Source organism: Microtus oregoni, unplaced genomic scaffold (genome assembly GCF_018167655.1).
Source record: "Microtus oregoni isolate MIOR12 unplaced genomic scaffold, Mior012 000053F_ref0000044, whole genome shotgun sequence".
Lineage (NCBI taxonomy): Eukaryota > Metazoa > Chordata > Mammalia > Rodentia > Cricetidae > Microtus > Microtus oregoni.
In genome coordinates, this window is record NW_024543829.1 from 8,729,663 (window position 1) to 8,749,037 (window position 19,375).

At 46.8% G+C, this 19,375-nt stretch overlaps 1 protein-coding gene across 2 annotated transcripts in view; it reads right to left on the reverse strand.

Annotated features, from left to right (window-relative positions):
* The window catches only part of Baalc (BAALC binder of MAP3K1 and KLF4), a 51,920-nt gene that overhangs the window by 11,586 nt on the left and 20,959 nt on the right, over positions 1–19,375 (reverse strand). The gene's annotated exons all lie outside the window — the stretch shown is intronic.

The following is a 19,375-nucleotide window of genomic DNA, read 5'->3' on the forward strand; positions in this document are numbered from 1 at the left end:
CTGGGGTGTTGGGGACGCAGCCCCGCCGCCGCTCTTATTACTACACCATGTAAATGTGTGTCTTTTTATATAAAAATGAGATTTTAAAGTAATTTTGTTGCTTGATATTTTTTATTTTTTTTATTTTATTTTTTTTGATATTTTTTCATTACCACACTGATGACAGCTTTTCCTCACCGTTGCCCATTCAGCCATGTTATCTTTAACACGTCTGCTGGCTGTATGGAAAGGGCGTCATTTACTCAACCCCCTCTAACTTCCTAGCAATAATGTTACTGGAATAATACTCCTTTTGATTAATAATTTTACTTAGTTTTCTCTTGGGATAAATTCCTAGAACTAAAGTGGCTTGCTTGTAGGTTACACTGGGTTCCTCCCCTCCCCCCATCTCCACCAATAGGACTGAGCAAGCGTATCCCGTGACAAATGCCAAGAAACATAGAACTTTAAATAAACAGCCTCACTGAAAAGCAAGGGGAGGACAAGGGGGGAATTCACAGAGCATAAAAGGTACCTTATTTGTAAGCGAAAAAGGCCCGTGAAGCACGGAGGGGACCTGCCAAGAGCCGGAGAAGCCAGCCAGATGCTGCAGGAGTTATGGGGTGAGGGAGCAGCCCGTGAGGGTGTCTGCCCTCCTCCACCAGCCTAGGCTAGATGGCCATCAGGGCTTGGCTCACAGTAGGGTGCTGCACTCGGGCATTGAATTTCACTGGTAAGACTCAAGCTCAAGGAGAGAATAACTAAGAATTTCAAGATGGCAGCCACTGAGGCCAAGCCAGGGCCCTTCGGAGCCCAGCAGGGCCTGCACACCATCTGGCTGCACCATGCAGAGATACCTGCTGCAGCTGAGAGCAACCAGCAGGGTTTGTTTGCATAGGGTACAATTCTGGATAATGAAGGGGAAGATACTGCTTTTTTGTGATGTTCTGTACTTATCAATTTTGGCACGTTTTAGAACTGAGAAATACAAGTTAAATCCTTACGATAGGACCACTGGGTTTGTTGCTGGTTGTCCTGAAAAGACTACACCTGGCAGTGGTCAGTGGCCTGGCTGACCCTGTTTCAGCTGGTCATCAGAATTTCTCAGCTCTTCTATCAGGCTCCATAGGTCAATGGGGAAGCACCTAGCTGATTGTGCGACTCCTAAGTCAAGAATGTAACCAAGGAGGCTAATGAGAGGGGCCTGGGGAGAGACAGCTGGTGCCGTGCCATAAATGATATGCACATAAATAAATAACAATGGCTGTGTCCGACATCGTTAGAGCCTCTGTGTGCATTGTCCCGTTTAATCCTCACAGTGCCCTGCGAGCCAGGAGTCCTTTATTCTCACCCAATAAAGGTGGCCCCTGTGTGGTGTGAGGCACCGGGCCCCATCTGTGCATCTACCATTGTACCACTGTCTGCCGACTCCAGCCTGGAGCGGAAATTAAAGTTTAACTCCAGATCTGCTTTTCTGACATTAGGGATGGAAGTGCTTCCTTCTCGGGAAGCTCCCAAGTCGGCAGCTCTCGATCTCGGGGTGTAGGAGACCCTCCAAGGGTGTCCTCAAACACAGATCCTAACATCTGCTGCCCAGACTTCTGATTCAGGAGAGCCTCGGGAACGTGGATTTCTGAAAGCACCCTAGACTCTGAGGCAGAGGGTTTCAGAGACTTCAAAGGTTTATTATATTATGACTGTAGATGTAGCTATGTACAGACCTGCCTGTCTGTATCTCACAGATTAATGCTCCTGTTGGTCCTCAGGGCTAGAGGCAAAACCTTTCTTTTCTCACAGTGCATTCCAGAACAGTATAATGAAGGAAGATAAATTTGCTAGCTCCTTAAAATTTGTGTGCCCCTAGAGTGCCTCTTTTTTTTTTTTTAACATCCTCCACACAATTTCTATCCCGTCCAAAAGACAAACCAAATTACTGACTTTGCCAAAAGGTAGAAAACGGATGTGCTGACGCTTGATATACTGCAACCAGCGGCTTCCTGCCGAAGCTTCTGGCTTAGAAATGACGCCACGTAGGGGGGCAGAATAGAGAGAGGGGTTTAAAATAGCAGCTGGCAGCCGCACAGAGAACGAGCTTGCTCCCTAACCCCAGCACCTGGCTCCTCCCGGTCAAGGTGATTAGAAAGTCTGCCCAAAGTCATGAAGAAGTGCCTTCCCTCAGTGACAGGACTCAGAGTGTAAGACCTTGGCGCTGTATTTGGGAAGAGTCTCTGAAGTCACATCAGATGGATCCCTGGCTCATAGAGCCCTGTCTAGGCTCCGATCCAGAACACATGCCCCATGGTAATTTCATCTGAATTGAGGTATAAATTAAGTTATTACTACTCAACCACTTACTGAGAGTCTGTCTTCTAATTTTCAAAATGAACTCAAATAGGATGGTGTCTGTCTGCCATTTTTTTAGTCTGATGAATAAATGCAAATTGTGCATGTTATATAATATGGTATGTGACCTTTGGCATAGGTATTATTAGATATCCCAACAAACTATTCAGTAGCCCTTGCATTCATGGGCAATTGGTTTTGGACAAGGATGCCAAAATCATCCAAAAAGGAAACAATTTCTCAACGGATATGTTAGAGACTCATGTGCAGAAGAATGGGGGAATTCCCTACCTCACAACCAACACAAAAGTTAAATTACAAGGAACCAAAGATGTAAAAGTAAAGGCTAAAACCATTAAATATTTCTTTAAAATATAATTGGCAAATATTCATGCTATTAGGTTAGGCAACAGTTCCTGGGAAATGACCCAAAGCGCAAATAGAAATGATGAAATCCATAATTGGACATGATCAAATGCAGAGGTGGCCATGGACATGAAGAGGTAATCCATAGGACGGGAGAGAGCTTTCAAAAATTATACCCCTGCTCTTGCAGTCCAATAATGAAAAAAGACAAATGATTCAACTAACATATGAGCAAAAGATCTGAGTGGATGTTCACACAAAGGACACATGTAAACAGCCAAGAATATCCCAAGCTGTAAGAAGTTACCACTTAGGATTAAAGAAAACAAAAGCTGGAGACTAAGCAGTGATGCAGCTGTGGAGAATTGGGAAGCCCTACACCGCTTCTGTGCCGGGTGTGCCGGGCAGGGTTCCGGCTGCTTCCCCGTGCCAGGCTTTCAGAAAGTAAGACACAGCCTCTGTGTTCCAGCAAGGCCACTTCTAGGTACACACCTAAGAGATGAGAAGAGCCACACAGAAGCCTTCACACGAACGTTTGTAAAGGTTAATCTCGGTTGCCAATTTGGTGGTGGGGTTTAGAACCGTTATGGAATCTAATCTCTGAACGTGTCCTGAGAGGCGTTCTCTAGTTTTGCTTAGGTGAAGAGGGAAGACTCGCCACGCCTAGTAACTAAAAAGTAGCAATAGACCAAACATCCCACCAGCTGGTGAGTGGATGAATATTATTTGGTAATACAGATGATGGAATTACTGATGTATGCTATACACCAGCTAAGCTTGAAACATTATGCTGACTGAGAAGCCAATTACAGAAGGTAGCTTATGATTATACCTTATAAAATATTCAGAAACCGGCAATTCTAGAGACGGGAAAGAAGCTTGATCGCCAAGGGCGTGGGTATTGGAGGAGATGAAAAATGACTCTTAATAGGTATGGTATTTTTCCCCCAGGTAATGAAAATGTTCTAAAATTGGTGGTGCAGGTGGCTATACAACCAGATTATAGTCAAAGAGAGCGGGTATTAAAAGGGGAAAGAACCCATGAGCAACATTTTCAGACTGTTTTACTGACTGAAGAGAAGAGAAACATTTGGACTAGCACAGCAACAGCTGGGGAAAAGCCTAACTTCTGAACTGGCTGGAACTGGGGGAAGCAGCCACAGCAACTGTCTGCTAGTGCTGTGGAGATGAGGTCTGAATTTTCCCCCCAGTAAGGACACCCAGCAGGTGACACACAGGCTATGGAGGGCAGTAGCAGCCCTAAGGGACAGAGAACCTCAGCTCTAGCTAGCTTTACTTTTCCTGTGTTCTTCCTGGAACCTATGACTTCTCTCTGCCTACTTACGTAGCTCTCTCTGACCCTTCGGTGGCGGCTCCCTATTCATCTCCCCTCCAAGATTTTCATAGAGCTGAAGGCTGTCCTCACCAGGTCTCCATAGTTACTTCCGGCTGTTCTGACCTAAGCTATAATACAAGTTCAGCTCCCTCTAATGTCATGCACACTTGCTGCTTCTAAGGTGGGTAGCTACTGGTGAGTTACTGGGCATCCATACTCCTCCCAGGTTGCCCCAAACACTCCTCCGCCCCTCTCATTCCATTTCTCTCCCTTGAATAGTTCTCTTAAACACTTAAAATGCATGGGTTGTGTACTGCTCTGCTAGAAACAACACAACGAACCACACCAATGGTTTTTTCTCGCAGTCCAAGGGGAAGGTGTGAAAAGGCTGGTTTCAAACCGAGCATGACGCCTGCCTGTAATCTCAGCTGAACCAGATTATCTTTCAAAGGTTCTGTCTCCAAATACAATTATATTTCAAAGTTATGGGAAAGGTTGAGAATTCACTATAAATATATTTTTTAAGATTTATTATTGCTGGATGGTGGTAGTGTACACTTTTAATCCCAGTGCTCAGTAGGCAGAGACAGAGGCAGGCAGATCTCTGAGTTTGAGACCAGCGCTCTAAAAGTGAGTTCCAGGACAGTCAGGGCTACACAGGGAAATTCTGTCGGGGGGTGTTATTATTTATTTTTATTGTATGCATATTGATGTTTTGTCTGCTATATCTCCATGGAAAACGTGTGTCTGGTGACCTGGAAGGTCAAAGGGGGCACCATATTCCCTGGATCTGGATCTGGAGTTACCTGTGGTTGTGAGCCACCACATGGGTGCTAGGAGCGAAGCAGGTCCTCTGCAGGATTAACCAGTACTCTCCAACAATGTGCCACCTCTATAGCCCCTCAACTCCATCCCAGAGAAGACTCAGGGAGCTGGGTAGCAGAGGTTGCATCTTTGTTGGAGGGAGAGGTGGATGATCTGAAAGCGTGCTGACGTAATGATGTCTGAAAAGAAGCCCCCGCATGTCTTTCCCTCTTCTGTGAAGCTCACTTTGGGTCTCATTTTCTTAGGCTACATTCCACCACCCAGGGGATTGTTTAGCTGCACAATCCCGAGCACCCACAAAGCAGCACCCTTAGGGCGACAGCAAGTGCCAGGGTGACACTTTCCATCAAGAGGACTTGTAGCTTTCTTTGGTTGGGGTTCCTCAGGTCACAGCCTGTTTCTGCTGGGCTGAGGGGAGGTGGCATTATTTTTATCTCTTAATCTTGTTCTACTTCTGCACACATTCAGACAAGGTATCCTGCTCATGGCCTATCCTATTACAACGTTAATAGATCTAGTCAGCAAAGGAGTTAAAAATGCCCAGCAAGTGACCCTTTTGACTGATCTCAAGGTGTCTGGAACCACCAAAGCCTCCTGACTTTTCTCTTTAGAGTCTTTCTGACTCTTTCAATGTAGCTCTATACTCTGCTATGTGGAATGTTGGTGTCCCCCATAAATTATACCCTGAAAGTTATGCCCAGTGCAATAGTAAGACAGGTGGGACCTTTAGGAAGAAATTATCACATGGGCTCTACCCTCATGGATGAAAAGCTTTTATAGAACAGTTGGAAGGACTGCCTTCCCCCTAAGTACCAAAGGGCACCCTCTTTGAAGCAGAAACTAAATCTTTGCCAGATAACAAAACTGCTGGTGCCCTGATCTGGGGCTTCTCACCCTCCAGACCTTGAGTAATACATTTCTGTTTCTAAACTACCTGGCATAGGTTATTTTGTCATAGCAGCTGAGACAGACTAAGACACACTATTTTCTTTTATCCCTTGGTTTAGAGGTTTTGCTAGTAGCTGGCCTTTTAAGAAAGTGGTAATTGATTTCCTGGTTGTGATTTATCCCTTGGCATTTTCTATACTTAGTGCAACTAGATTCTAAAGTTGCCATCAGATTGTTCTCTGAGACAGTTATTAAAAAATTACATGATTTTTCTTTATTGGATCTAGAAATATATATTTAAGGAAACAAAAATGAAAAAGCTTTGATCCATTGAGTTGTTCTAAGTTTTGAAGATGTAAAAACATCCAAAGGACTGAAGCCTCTAGTATGTGTGTTAGGTGTCTACCGTGCATCTCAGAAGGCGCTCCCCTGGGGTGCATAAAACACCTGCCTCAATCCTTTGTCACCCACTAATTTATTGGGAATTTAGGGCTCCCCTAACAATGACTGAAAAATAAACTTCTGAATTTAGAAAAACAAAACACCAGCATATTGTTATCAACAGAGTGGCAAAAGTTAGGGAGCCCACCATCCTCACTGCGGGAAGGGCTTGCGGCGTGGGCTCCCCAGCACACTCCTGGTAGGAGTGCAACCAGCGTGCCTTTGAGGTGCAAGCAGCTCGTCCAGCCAAGCTTCATGAGCTCACCACTGAAGATCAGCAATCAGCCCTCACCTGCAGTTCGGAAGGCCTCTCGCCATGGAAGAGTTCTGCTGAGGACATTCTTTATGCGCCTAAAGTAAATGCCGTCAACATAGCCAACTGTTTTGATTCTTCCCTCCCTTCTCTTTTTTGAGAGGATACAGAGGCTCTGGTAGGTTCAGGTCCTTGTCTAGGGACCTACAGTTGGTGCCAGGGTCAGGGCGCCATCGTAGGTTTGTAAACTCTAAGATCTTTGCTTTCATGGGCATTTGTACTTACTCCCATTTTAAGAAAAACAGAACTCCTCAAACCCAAACAAGAGAACATCCCAGTGAGTTGCAGTTGTCTCTTCTACGGGTTAGGCAGTAGATGTGCTGTGTCATCAACATAAATGGCTTTGTTTGTTACTCTGAAGAGAACCCCCACAGGGCAGAGGCGATGTGATGGTTAGAACATACACTGCTCTTCGGGAGGACAGGGTGGTGTTCCCAGAACCCACAGGGCAACTCACAGACGCCTATAAATCCAGTGCCAGTGCATCTGATGCCTTCTTCTGGCTGCTGTATGCTCCTGCAAATATGATGTGCACATATTCGCACACACGCGCGCGCACACACACACACACACACACACACACACACACACACACGCACACACGCACCATAGCCACAGTTCAAATGTCATAGTCCTTTTAGGGCAGAATAGATCTTTCGGATCCAAGTAGCTTGCTTTCAGAATTAAGTCACACTGCAGAGCACCCAGGAAGAGGACAAGTGATTGAATTAAGCTATTTTGGTGTGTTTTCTCCTCCTTAAACCCATGAAGTCAGCCTTCTGGGTTACTGATGGCAGGTTAAACATAATTCCAGGAAGCATCTCCCAGGCTTACTGTCATACCCCGGAGCTCTCAGGCCAAGAGCGTGGCCAGGTGACCCTGATAAATCTCCTCTCCTGACAGGATTGTGACCACCTGTTCTGAGGTGAGAGATGATGCCAAGACAGCTCAGCAAGAGGGGTGCGGTGGACCTGTGGTAACCCATCCAAGCAGACAGTAAAGAAGGAAAACAGTGGCTTTGGGCTCCACTCCTTCCTGGGCAGTCAGAGAAACCTGTGAGAGTTATCAGTTAACTCCAGCCCACGCCTTCAGTAGCTACACAATGCCTTTGGACATAGACCCCATACCCCACTCTTTATGGGCACTCCTGCCATTCCTAACCTGGTGGGTTCAGTCTCCCCTTCCCCATCCTCTCTACTCTAGGCCCATGGGACATCTGAAGCTACACAGAACCCTGTGATACTGTCTGTTTTACTTAGAAGCACTCCCCCCAGCCTTCTCCATTAATATGGGATTCCCCTCTGTATGCCAGCAGAGTAGAGCCAGTGGGAAGTCTGAGCAGAGATATATATAGAGAGAAGGTGGAGTCAAAGAGACACCATGTAGCTGCCGAAGGAGAAAGACGCCAGAACAGAACCTTAGCCCGTAAGACACAGCCTCATACTGATACACAGATTAATAGAAATTGGTTAATTTAAGACATAAGAGCTAGCTAGGAAAATGCTTGAGCTATTGGTCAAACAATGTTGTAATTAATACAGTTTTTGTGTGGCTATTTGGGTCTGGGTGGCCGGGAAGCAAACGTGCAATCTCTGCTTTCTTTACACTCCATCTCTGCACAAGTCTGGCTCCGCCAAGGGCTTTCCTGCACAGAGCTGGGCTCCCCACTTCCCCCACAGTCTGACCCTTCCTCTTTGAATTTTTATAACTGTTGGAATGATTCATCCATGCTGCCTGGCATGCTATCTGAAAGGTTCCATTAAAATGAAGACAGTGCCTGTCTTGTGTATATATGAGGCACTCGGGAAATGTCTGAAGGAATCCTGACCTGTAAGCAGGCTGCTGGTGTAGGAACTTCACTGTGGGAAGAAGCTGATATTAAGCCTGTAGGTGTTGACGCAAATTTTTTTTATTCTTGATTTCCCAAACAGTCGCAATGGCAAGGGACGTGGGCACAAACATGAACTATGCAGGCAGCTGCTTCCTGCCCTGGTCTCAGGAAGCTGAGCGGAAAACTCTCACAGATGGCAGACCTGGACAAGGCGGAGCCCTGCCATAGTCATCCGTCTTCTTGTCCCTGCTCCTCTGCAGTTTGCTGTGACTCCCCAGAGGCTCCCATGAAAGCTGGCATCTGAGCACAGACTAGGAGAGTAATGCAAGCCTTCTCCAGATTCCTCCTGAAGCCCCAGTATGTGCTACGTGCCCATGGATGGGTTGTGCCGTAGGGCAATTCTCATAAAAGTAAGAGCCCTCTAGGGACAGCAGGTCTCCAAACCCTCCCTGCAGGTTGTAAAGACACCCTGAGTCCTATGTATACGAGAGGCAGCTCACAGAAAACACTAGAAAACCCAGAACTGTTAAAAACAAAAGCCTTTATTCTTCAAAGGAAGAAAATGACTGACACTTTTTCACCCAGAAGGCTAGAGTGGATGTTGTCTAACAACCCAGTGAGCTCTTTGTTATTCTATAGAGTCGGCCTTTCTGAATCCTCCGAAATCTGGGGTATTAGGCCTTAATCCTGAACTTTGTCTCTCAGGGAATAGAAACATCCTTACCAGAGGCCCCATGTACTCTGCATCCTCCATCAACAGAACCGTCCTTATGAGAGGTACCATGTACTCTGCATCCTCCATCAACAGAACCATCCTTATGAGAGGTCCCATGTACTCTGCATCCTCCATCAACAGAACCATCCTTATGAGAGGTCCCATGTATTCTGCATCCTCCATCAACAGAACCATCCTTATGAGAGGTCCCATGTACTCTGCATCCTCCATCAACAGAACCGTCCTTATGAGAGGTCCCATGTACTCTGCATCCTCCATCAACAGAACCATCCTTATGAGAGGTCCCATGTATTCTGCATCCTCCATCAACAGAACCATCCTTATGAGAGGTCCCATGTACTCTGCATCCTCCATCAACAGAACCGTCCTTATGAGAGGTCCCATGTACTCTGCATCCTCCATCAACAGAACCATCCTTATGAGAGGTACCATGTACTCTGCATCCTCCATCAACAGAACCATCCTTATGAGAGGTACCATGTACTCTGCATCCTCCATCAACAGAACCGTCCTTATGAGAGGTACCATGTACTCTGCATCCTCCATCAACAGAACCATCCTTATGAGAGGTCCCATGTATTCTGCATCCTCCATCAACAGAACCGTCCTTATGAGAGGTACCATGTACTCTGCATCCTCCATCCATAGAACCTTCCTTATGGGAGGTCCCGAGTTTCATCATTCACCCCCCCTTGGATGTTTCCCTGCCTTGCTTGCAGGGACCTCGACACCCACTGACAGCAGGGCTGGGGATGGTATGGGTGAGAGTCGTCTGGGGCTTTCCTTTCACTCACCACAGCCTGTGTGTGATGGACATAAGTTTTGGATAATGATACCCTCTGGGGATGTCTGGAGGGTCTGACTTTCAAGCGCCTGGTTCTAGGATTTTTTTTTTTTTTTGAGACAGGGTTTCTCCGTAGCTTTTGGTTCCTGTCCTGGAACTAGCTCTTGTAGACCAGGCTGGCCTCGAACTCACAGAGATCCACCTGCCTCTGCCTCCCGAGTGCTGGGATTAAAGGCGTGTGCCACCACCGCCCGACTCTGGTTCTAGGATTGAAATGCTGGCAGGGCCAACTTTGTGCAACATAAGAAAAGGGTCCCCAACCTCCCAAACACTCATTCCTCTTCTCTAATGACTGAAATTCCTTGCACAGGTGCTATGGATTGTCCAAAAATCACATTGAAATGTCACCCCACTGTGGTGTGAAGAGGTGGGGACCTTGAGAGTTATTGTCATGAGGGCTCTACCCTATAAGGCCTGCCTCACTCCTCCGCCTTGTGAGGGTATGATATCAGCCTCCCTCTGCCCTTCTTCTGCTCCTTCTGCTGTGCGAGGACACCTAGATGCTGTCGTTTCCCAGGCCTCTGGGAAACAACCAGTGTTTTGATCTTAGGTTTCTGTTCTTTGTAAACTTCCCCAGCCCGTGCTTTCTGTTATAACAACACGGACTGAGAGCAGAGAATGGCTTCTTTTACAGTAAGTATCGTTGGCATCAGGGAATCAAAATGTCCATTTCAGGAGTGAGAGTGTGGTAACGTGACCCTGCCTCTCTCTCCCTCTCTGTGTCTTTCACAGGCAGAGGGCTCTTGTTAGGATGACCTCAGAGCTTGCTTCTGAGCTCAAGGGAGAGAGAGAACATGATCCTGCTGAGCCACATTCTCCTGTGGCAGAGAGCAAACAGAAGCCATTGATATCTTACATCCTCCCTTCATCTTGTCCTCTAAAGGCGAAGGATTTCTGTCTGCTGGAGAGAACTCAGGCTCGCTTCTGAGTTGGGAAACGTGGGTAACTCCTGGACACACCAGAACAGGACCTAGTCAGCTGGGGTTAGGTGGGGGAGACATAGAAATGCAGAGGATGGGTGGGGGTGGGGACTCGGGGAGAAAAGAATGATGCTAGCGTTGAATCTCTGCCTGGTTAGTAAGAGTCTGAGGGTCAGAGGATGTCAAGGAGATTTTACTGCACAAAAAGAGAAAAGGTCTCGGCCTTGGAAGATGACTTGGTTGGTAAAGTACTCGGCATGTAAGTGGAGAGTCTGAGTTCAATTCCCAGTGCCCATGCTGGGGAAGGGGCGGGGGACTGGGTGCAGTAACACATCTTATAATCCCAGTGTTGGGGAAGCAGACAGGAGGGTCCCTAGGGCTTCCGAGCCAGCCAGTCTAGCAAAATCAAGCTTCAAGTTCAGTAAGAGATCCTGTCTCAAAACCCAAGGTGGAGAGTGTTTGAAAAAGACATGTTGTTCTGATCGCTGGCCCCATAGCCCTCCACACACATACATCAAACATGGACACACATCCAGTGCTGATCTCTGGCCCCATAGCCCTCCACACATGTACATCAAACATGGACACACACCTTTATGACATTTCTCTTGGGGGTCAGAGCAGGGCTTGAGTCCCCTGCCCACACCTCTGAGTCTGTTTTGTTCTCTTAGGGACCCCTAGGAATGTGTGAGTCTGTGGCTTAGATTTCTGCTCACTCAGTGAGTGCCATTGGTGCTGGACTCGCTGGGCTGAGTACTCACTGGAAGGCAAGTGTATAGCGGAGTGGGCACTGCCTTGGAGCCCATCCCAGCTCCGCACTCTTGTAAGCTGCGGGCCTTTCAGAGACGATCACATCTACCATGTTTTTGGTCACTCCAGTGTCAAACTCTGCAGTGGCAATAAGCCAGAGCCCAGTGGCCCAGAAAAGCCCAAAGATAGTCAGCCAGTGAAGACTCCAAACCCAGGTCTGTGCAGCCCCAAAGACATCTTGTTCTATCTACTGTCTTAGTCATTGCCCTACTACTTAACATTGCTAAGCCTCAATTTCCTCAGATATGAAGTGAGAATCATAATATCTACATCAAAGATAGGTGATCAAAGGGAAGAGAGTAGGCGAGCTGGTACACAGTCAGGATTAATTTCATACCGCCCCACCTCCAGGCACAATGACAACCTACAAATGTTTGATTTCAGATCCTTTCCTGAGAGCAGAGGGAACACACGGAGTAGGTGGGAGAAATGGGTAGGGACAAGAAGATGCCGTCTACAGTCAGCTTTGCCAAGTTAACAACTTTATCTCTCATCTGGTCAGGGGTGGCCACCTCCAAAGGCACGTAGACCCAGAGCTCAAGGGGCCCTGAGGGACCAAGGCAACCAGGAGGTGAAAGGTTGGAAACAAGAAGTGATAGACCCAGTTGGCAGCGGACTGGTGTTCTGTCAGGGTCCAAGCACTCCTGGTGAGCAGACGGCCGCAACATTACTCATGTGGCAGGGATGAAAATAGAGTCCGCAGCTTCTGTAGGACGGATAATTGGAGGCCTGGCTAGCTCCTGGATCTCTGTCATGCTGAAGAAAAACCAACAGTGCCAAAGAAAACTCTACATGGGAAGCAGATCATAGTGTTCTAAGCCTCTCTAGGGAGCCACACTCTGTCCTAAGGATCGGGAAAGAGGGTCCAAAGCAAAGTGGGGTGCATGGGGGTGGGAGGACCTCAGAGGTGCTGGAGAGAGGCATCGTAGAGAAATTGGCAACACACAGGACCAGCCAAGGAAACACAGAAGCCAACTCTTGGTGGCCATTATATCCCTGGTTAAGAAGCATGGATGTTGTCCAGTAGGTAATGGCACCCCAAAACAAAGAGGACCCAGATGCCAGTTTGGAGGCAGGGATCCTAAATGATTGCCTTTCTCTTCAGGTTTTTTCCTGGCTACTGGAAGTCATTTCTAAGATATTATCTTCCAACCCTGGACTCAATACATTGGAAATCTCTCTCAGAAGGCTGTGACTCAAAGCACCACTTTAGAAAGGAGCTTTTTGTTAAAAAGTTTCCTGAACTCAGGTAGCAGAGGCAGGTGGATCCCCCTGAGTTTGAGGCCAGCCTGGTCTACATAAAAAGTCCCAGGCTAGTCAAGATTGCATAGGGAGACCCTGTCTGAAACAAACAGAAAATATACATTAAAAAAACAAAAAATCCTCCCCTGAATGCAATACAATATTTGCATTGAACTATAGCAATATACTCTTATTTCCTCTTTCCTGTCATTTCAGCTTTTGTGAGATTGTTCAGAATATAAGTTTAAGCAGATGTTTCTCACCACACAAATCAAATTCAAGCTCCCCTGTCTTGACAAATTCAAGCTCCCCTATCTTGACAAGTTCCAGGAGGTTCTGGAAGTAGAGGCAGTTGGCTTTGCTACTCGTGAGGGGCGCTTGTTTACCCAGTGCAGGCGTGAGGACATTGTCAGGCATGAAGTCTGCAGCTGCTCCTGTGAGCTGACTTCACCTTTCGTGCAGATTCCATTTTGAAACAGAAGTTTTGTTTGCATGTCATAATGGAACCAAGATGTCAGGGTTAGGTTCAGCTGTCAATTTGACAGAACCCAGTCACTTGGGAAGAGGAAGCCTCAGCTGAAAAACTGCCTCTGTGCAGTTGTGGGGAAAAGGGAACACTCCTGCATTGCTGGTGGGAATGCAAGCTGGTACAGCCCCTTTGGATGTCAGTGTGGCGACTTCTCAGAAAATTAGAAAACAACCTTCCTCAAGACCCATTAACACCACTTATGGGTATATACCCAAAGGATGCTCAATTGTGCCACAAGGACATGTGCTCAACTATGTTCATAGCAGCTTTGTTTGTCATAGCCAGAACCTGGAAACAACCTAAATGCCCTTCGACCAAAGAATGGATAAGGAAAATGTGGTACATTTACACAATGGAGTACTACACAGCAGAAAAAAATAACGACATCTTGAATTTTGCAGGAAAATGGATGGAGCTAGAAAACATCATTTTGAGTGAGGTAACCCAGACCCAGAAAGACAATTATCACATGTACTCACTCATAGGTGGTTTTTAAACATAAAGCAAAGAAAACCAGCCCACAAACCACAATCCCAGAGAACCTAGACAACAATGAGGACCCTAAGAGAGACATACATAAATTTAATCTACATGGGAAGTAGAAAAAGACAAGATCTCCTGAGTAAATTGGGAGCATGGGGACCTTGGGAGAGGGTTGCAGGGGAGAGGCGGGGGGAGCAGAGAATTACAGGTTGGCCACCACACTCTGCCTCTGACAGTACTGATCCAAAATCTGGCCTTCGTGCTTTAACCACTGTGCCATTTCCTCAGTGTGCTTATTCATGTAACCTCTGACCGTGAGACCAGTGATACCCAAGGATGTTAGAACTAAACTTGGGAAAGTCCATAAACTTGAAACAGAGCCTGGCCCAAGATTACCCGCTGCTGTTTCTTCAATCTCCCGGACATTAACTTACAGCCTCAGAGAGTAAATTCCAGAAATGGCTGTTTCAACCCAGTGTGTCTCAGAGGGGCAGGGGTAGTGTGTGAGCAGAGAGGCTCATGTTGACAGAGAGCAAGGAGGTGTTGCTTGGGTAAATTGGGTCAAGAATCTCTGAGGAGGCTGCAAAGATTGTCTCTTGAAGAAGAGGCCTTGAGGCAGAGAGGAAACAATTGGAACCGCAGCACAGTAGAGCTCACTGGCAAGAAGGGAGGACAGTGGGAAGTTTTTTAAGTTTTAAAATGGTCATTATTTGTTTATGTACCTGTGTGTGAGCGTGTGGTGTGTATGCGTGTCATTGCACACATGTAGAGGTCAGAAGACAACGCGCAGGAGTCAGTTTTCTACTTCTCTCGTAAAGGTCCTGAGTCTTCTCGACAGCTCGACCTTGGGGATTTGCTGAAGGAACCAGAGTCGTTTGCTTGAACACTCTGATTGGCCTGTTGTGTCGGGGCTTGAGGTGGTGTCGTGTGAAGAGAATTTCTTTGGTGTCAAGGATGAAGCCTAGTTCCTTTATCACTATTGAGCTGTCCTGTGACCTGAGGCAAGTTATATCTCTAGTTTTGATTTCTTCATCTGACAAATTGGACTTGCAGCTGAGAGTTGGGCCGTGGCCATTGGTCAAGGAGACCCTATATAAGCTGCCCTGGAACACAATAAAGTTGGCATTCTTGATTCAAGGGGGCATTCTGGGCATTCTCGTTTCAAGGATGACCCTTGTGTCTGTCTGTGTGTGTGTGTGTTTCAATCTCCAGCCCTTGCCTGGCTTGTGAACTGCAAACTATCTGGTTGGTATGCTACAGGCGTAGTACCGTAGTACACGCGGTAGAACAACAGGTGGCGCTACACTGGAGCAGCAGCTGGGAGCTTTCCTCTGCATCCACAAGCAGGCAGCAGAGCTAACTGGAGATTGCATGGTCCTTTGCTACCTCAAGGCTGCAGTGACAGGCCTCCTCCAACGAGGCCACACCTCCTAATCCCTCCCAGACAGGTCCACCAATTGTTGATCAAGCATTCAAATATATGAGCATATGGGGGGGGGGCATTCTCGTTCAAACCGTCATTTGGGTAAGATAAGACTTGGGAAGATAAGGCCCAGTCTGATCCATTGTCACAGGCCCCACCCGTGTCAACCTCTGTGGACCCAGAGAGGCCCAGGGAAAGTTTTCCAAATGGCAGGCTACAGAGACGATTTCCCCCAGGGGCGCAAGAGGAAAATTAGACAATATAGCTCTTCGGGAGTGTAGAGCTGGGCCGCCTCCTTTCTTCGTAGGGTGGCCCGGCCTCCTCAACTCCTTCAGGAGGAACCTCCCCGTGCAAGCCTGTCTTGTCCTGTGCTGTATTTAGTTTCCCCAGAACACTGAATTCTAACACAGCCATGTGCTTTTCCACTGCCCTATACTTAGAAGGCAACATGAGAACAAGGACTTGTGTTTTGCCACTACCCCACAGGGCCCAGAACAGTCCTTGTTACATAATAGTTCCTCCATAAACACTAGCTAAGCTAATCGCCCCCTCTGTGTGAATATGGGTGTAAAATATATTTTAATTTACTGGATGATGAATTCCTAAGGCCTTGAACTCATTGATCTTGGGGTAGAGATTTTGAGGAACGCCATGCATGGCTTTGACTTTGTCACCTAGGGGGCCACCAACCTTCACCAGTGGCCCTGGCCCTTTCTCCTTAGAAGCCCACTGGGAGGTCTACATGAGGGATGCTACGCTTCCTGATCCTCTAGAGAGTGCCTATGAGAAGCAAGCTGCGTGTTGCTGTGTGAGAACATGACGCCTGGACCAGCTGTGTTGATCTTGCTGTTGGCTGAGGGTAGGTCAGTAGGACGGAGCTGACCCCGGAGTCACCCAACCTCAGCACCATCACGACTCCAGGCTAAATTTCCTCACCATTTAGTTCTATTTTGAACTGAGCTTCTTTCGCCCTCAGTGGAGTGCATCCCAAAAGCAATCTCACCCCCAGCACCACTGAGAAAAGCAACATGGGAAATAGCCTCCCTCCCATGGGGTCTAGTCATTCTATGGGATTGTTTTTCTTTTTATTACTGTCTTTTATATCCAAGAGTTATCTGTGGACATTGAGTCCTTTCCCCAGTTTTCTGTTAGTGCTGATTTTTTTTTTAAAAAAATGTTTTCCAATTTAAAGTTCTTAATTTGGAGACTCCACCAGTTTTACCCTCTGACCTCTTTCCTCCTCTGGACTGGCCAGTGTTAAGCCACAGAATTAGGATGGAGTCAGGGAAAGGCTAAGAAACTGTTGAAAACCTGAGTCCTTGCAGCCCACAGTGTTTGAAGGGATGGGTTACGGAGGAATCCATCCTCTCCAAGAGGCTGAGGGTGGCCATGCATCTGAGCCATTCAGCTCACTACACTTGACCAATAGGCTTAACACTGCAGATCCACTGTGCTCTCCCACAAGAGTTCGTGGTTACGGGGCACTGCCCAGGCTTATGTAGTGCAGGCGCCTTTCTAATGTGGGATTCCCCTCTGTATGTTGTGAATACCATTGGTTAATAAAGAAACTGTCTTGGGTCTGCGCAGGGAATAGAGGTAATTGGGGAATACTAAACTAAATGCTGGAAAGAAGGAAGAAAGAAGGAGGAGTCAGTGAGAAGCCAAGTAACCCTGCTGGAGCCAGATGGAACTTTACCCGGTAAGCCACAGCCACATGGTGATACACAGATTAATAGAAATGGGTTAGATTAATATGTAAGAGTTAGCCAACAAGAAGCTAGAGCTAATGGGTCAAGCGGTTTCTGTGTGATTATTTCTGGGCTGGGTGGCCAGGAAACGAACAAGCAGTCTCCTCCAACACCTCCTGGCATGAGTCTAGAGAAGTGGTAGGCTGTATCCTCAGGGCCCTTTCAAGCCCAAATGCTAATGAATCACTCTTGCATTTTATATATTTCCATTAATCATTCCCAGATGCACTCATCCAGGCTTTCTCCTTCCCCTTGCCCATACATGCACGTCACGGGATGTGCAGAGAAAGTCAGTTAACTGGCTGCATTCCTGCAGCCTGTTCCCAAAGCCTTCGCTAGAGAGAGAAGCCTGCTTCACGACAGGCTGTGTCATGTAGGAGCAGGACTCGGCGTAGAATTTGCTTTCCAGTCAGATCCCCATGGATCTGCATGGTATAAACTCCTGACACTTCTGTTTATCGTTGGCAAACACACAGATGACTTTTATTTCCAGAACATACTGGCCTAGTTTGTTATTGCTTTGGTTTATTTGGGCTTGGGACGTAGATCTGTTGTTCCTCTGTTGTTATTGTTTGATCAAAGGGGTTTCCCAAAACAACCAAATTGGAACATGTGTATTTATTCTTTGCTACAAAATTTTCATCCCAATGGAGGAGGTAGGAGGAATGGATTCAGAATCCAGCCCCTTTCCAGAGTCTAGTTCAGCACCTGGGGGTTGGCTGGTCCCAGAGCTCCGTGTACCCTACAGATGCCGGAAGCTGCTGTGTTCTCTAAGGTTGGGGATGTTGTTCGTTGTAAGGATGGGATCTTTTGCTGTCTCTGTGTGGTGGGATTTGGAGGTGTTTCCTCCAGGACCTCCCAGCTCCTGAGGAGAAAGCAGGGCTGTGGGCAGGGGCACACTCACGCATCCGAGGCTCTCGCTCGCTGCCTGCAGCACTGCTGCAGCTTAGATTGCAGCTCAACATTGCCAGGGCTTAAACCGAGTAACACTTACTCTAACCCTTTTTAATTTTCTGAGACATGCAATTGCTGAAATCTAGTTAATTTTGAAACATGGAATCCTTGAAATACAGTTAATTTAGCTTGAAATGTGAAGGCTAAATTTATGGTCTTAGTGCTTAGTGTTAACATCAGTTTCATAAAAAAAATTACCCTTTGTCAAAAGTCTGCTGCAGGCTGGTTATTGTTGTTCAATTTGCCTAAAAATGAAGTAGTTAGCAAGCTCCTGATGGGGGTAGGACCTTAGGATACATCTTCTGACTGCTTCCATTTGGAATATAATTATACAAACAAATATAAACAAATTTGAACTTATCTAAGTGAACTGAACTTGGAGCTACCCCATGATTTAGTATGCTTGTCTACATCATTTTAAAGGCTACAGCTCCGTGAATTGTCTTGATATATGAAGAAAGGGATATATGGGTGAGACCTCTCTGTGTGTTTTGTGGAACAAAATGACACCTTGGATGACAGCTTCTAAACAGAGCCATCACCTGTCACGTGACTGCACAGGGACTCTGTGCTGGAGAAGGTGGTGAAGTTGGCAGTGCTGGGCAATCGGGATGATGACTTCGATGATGGTCCTCATCCTCCAAAGCTGGAGCCTTGGTGGGCAGAGTGAAGTGGAGAAAAGTAATTCTTACGATTCAATTTCTATAAAACAAAGGAGTTTGGGTAATCGGTGTCTGAAATGCTGGCTCTTTCTCAGAATGCCACTGGCTTCCTAGTTGTGGGGGGAGGGGCGCACCTGTGGATTATTTTTGCATTCTGGTTGTCTATAAGTGGTAAGGAGTGGCCTTGCCAAATTTAACGTGCGCAGTTTAGGGTAAGTGGTAGGTTTTTAGAAAGCCCTTCAAGCAACCCTTACATCTGCAAAGCTGGTACCACTGGCTCCACTTCACAGGGAAACAAGCCCAGAAGGTGGAGAAATTTGCCTCAGCTTGTAACGAGTAAGACGGAGCAGTGGTCTCCATGGGATCCTAGTGACCTTTGACTGCTTTCTCAGAGCAAGAGATGTTTTCTTGGGTCATTCTGCCAAATTGTAATTTACCCGTAATGATTTTATTAAAAGATCACTTTGCCAGAAATGAATCAAATGCTCTCTTTACTGGGGCAAGTTGGGAATCTGAAATCAAAACGGTGGGGTGAGATGGGGGTCAGCGATCAATGTCTGAAATACGATCCCATCATTGTTTTCAACTTGGTCTAGAAAAGTTTGCTGGAACTGCAACAGTAGAAGCAAACACAGGCAGGAGCTGGGTTTGGAGCAGGAAGAACAGAGCAAAGGCCCAAATAAGGAGCCAGGACTCATGAAG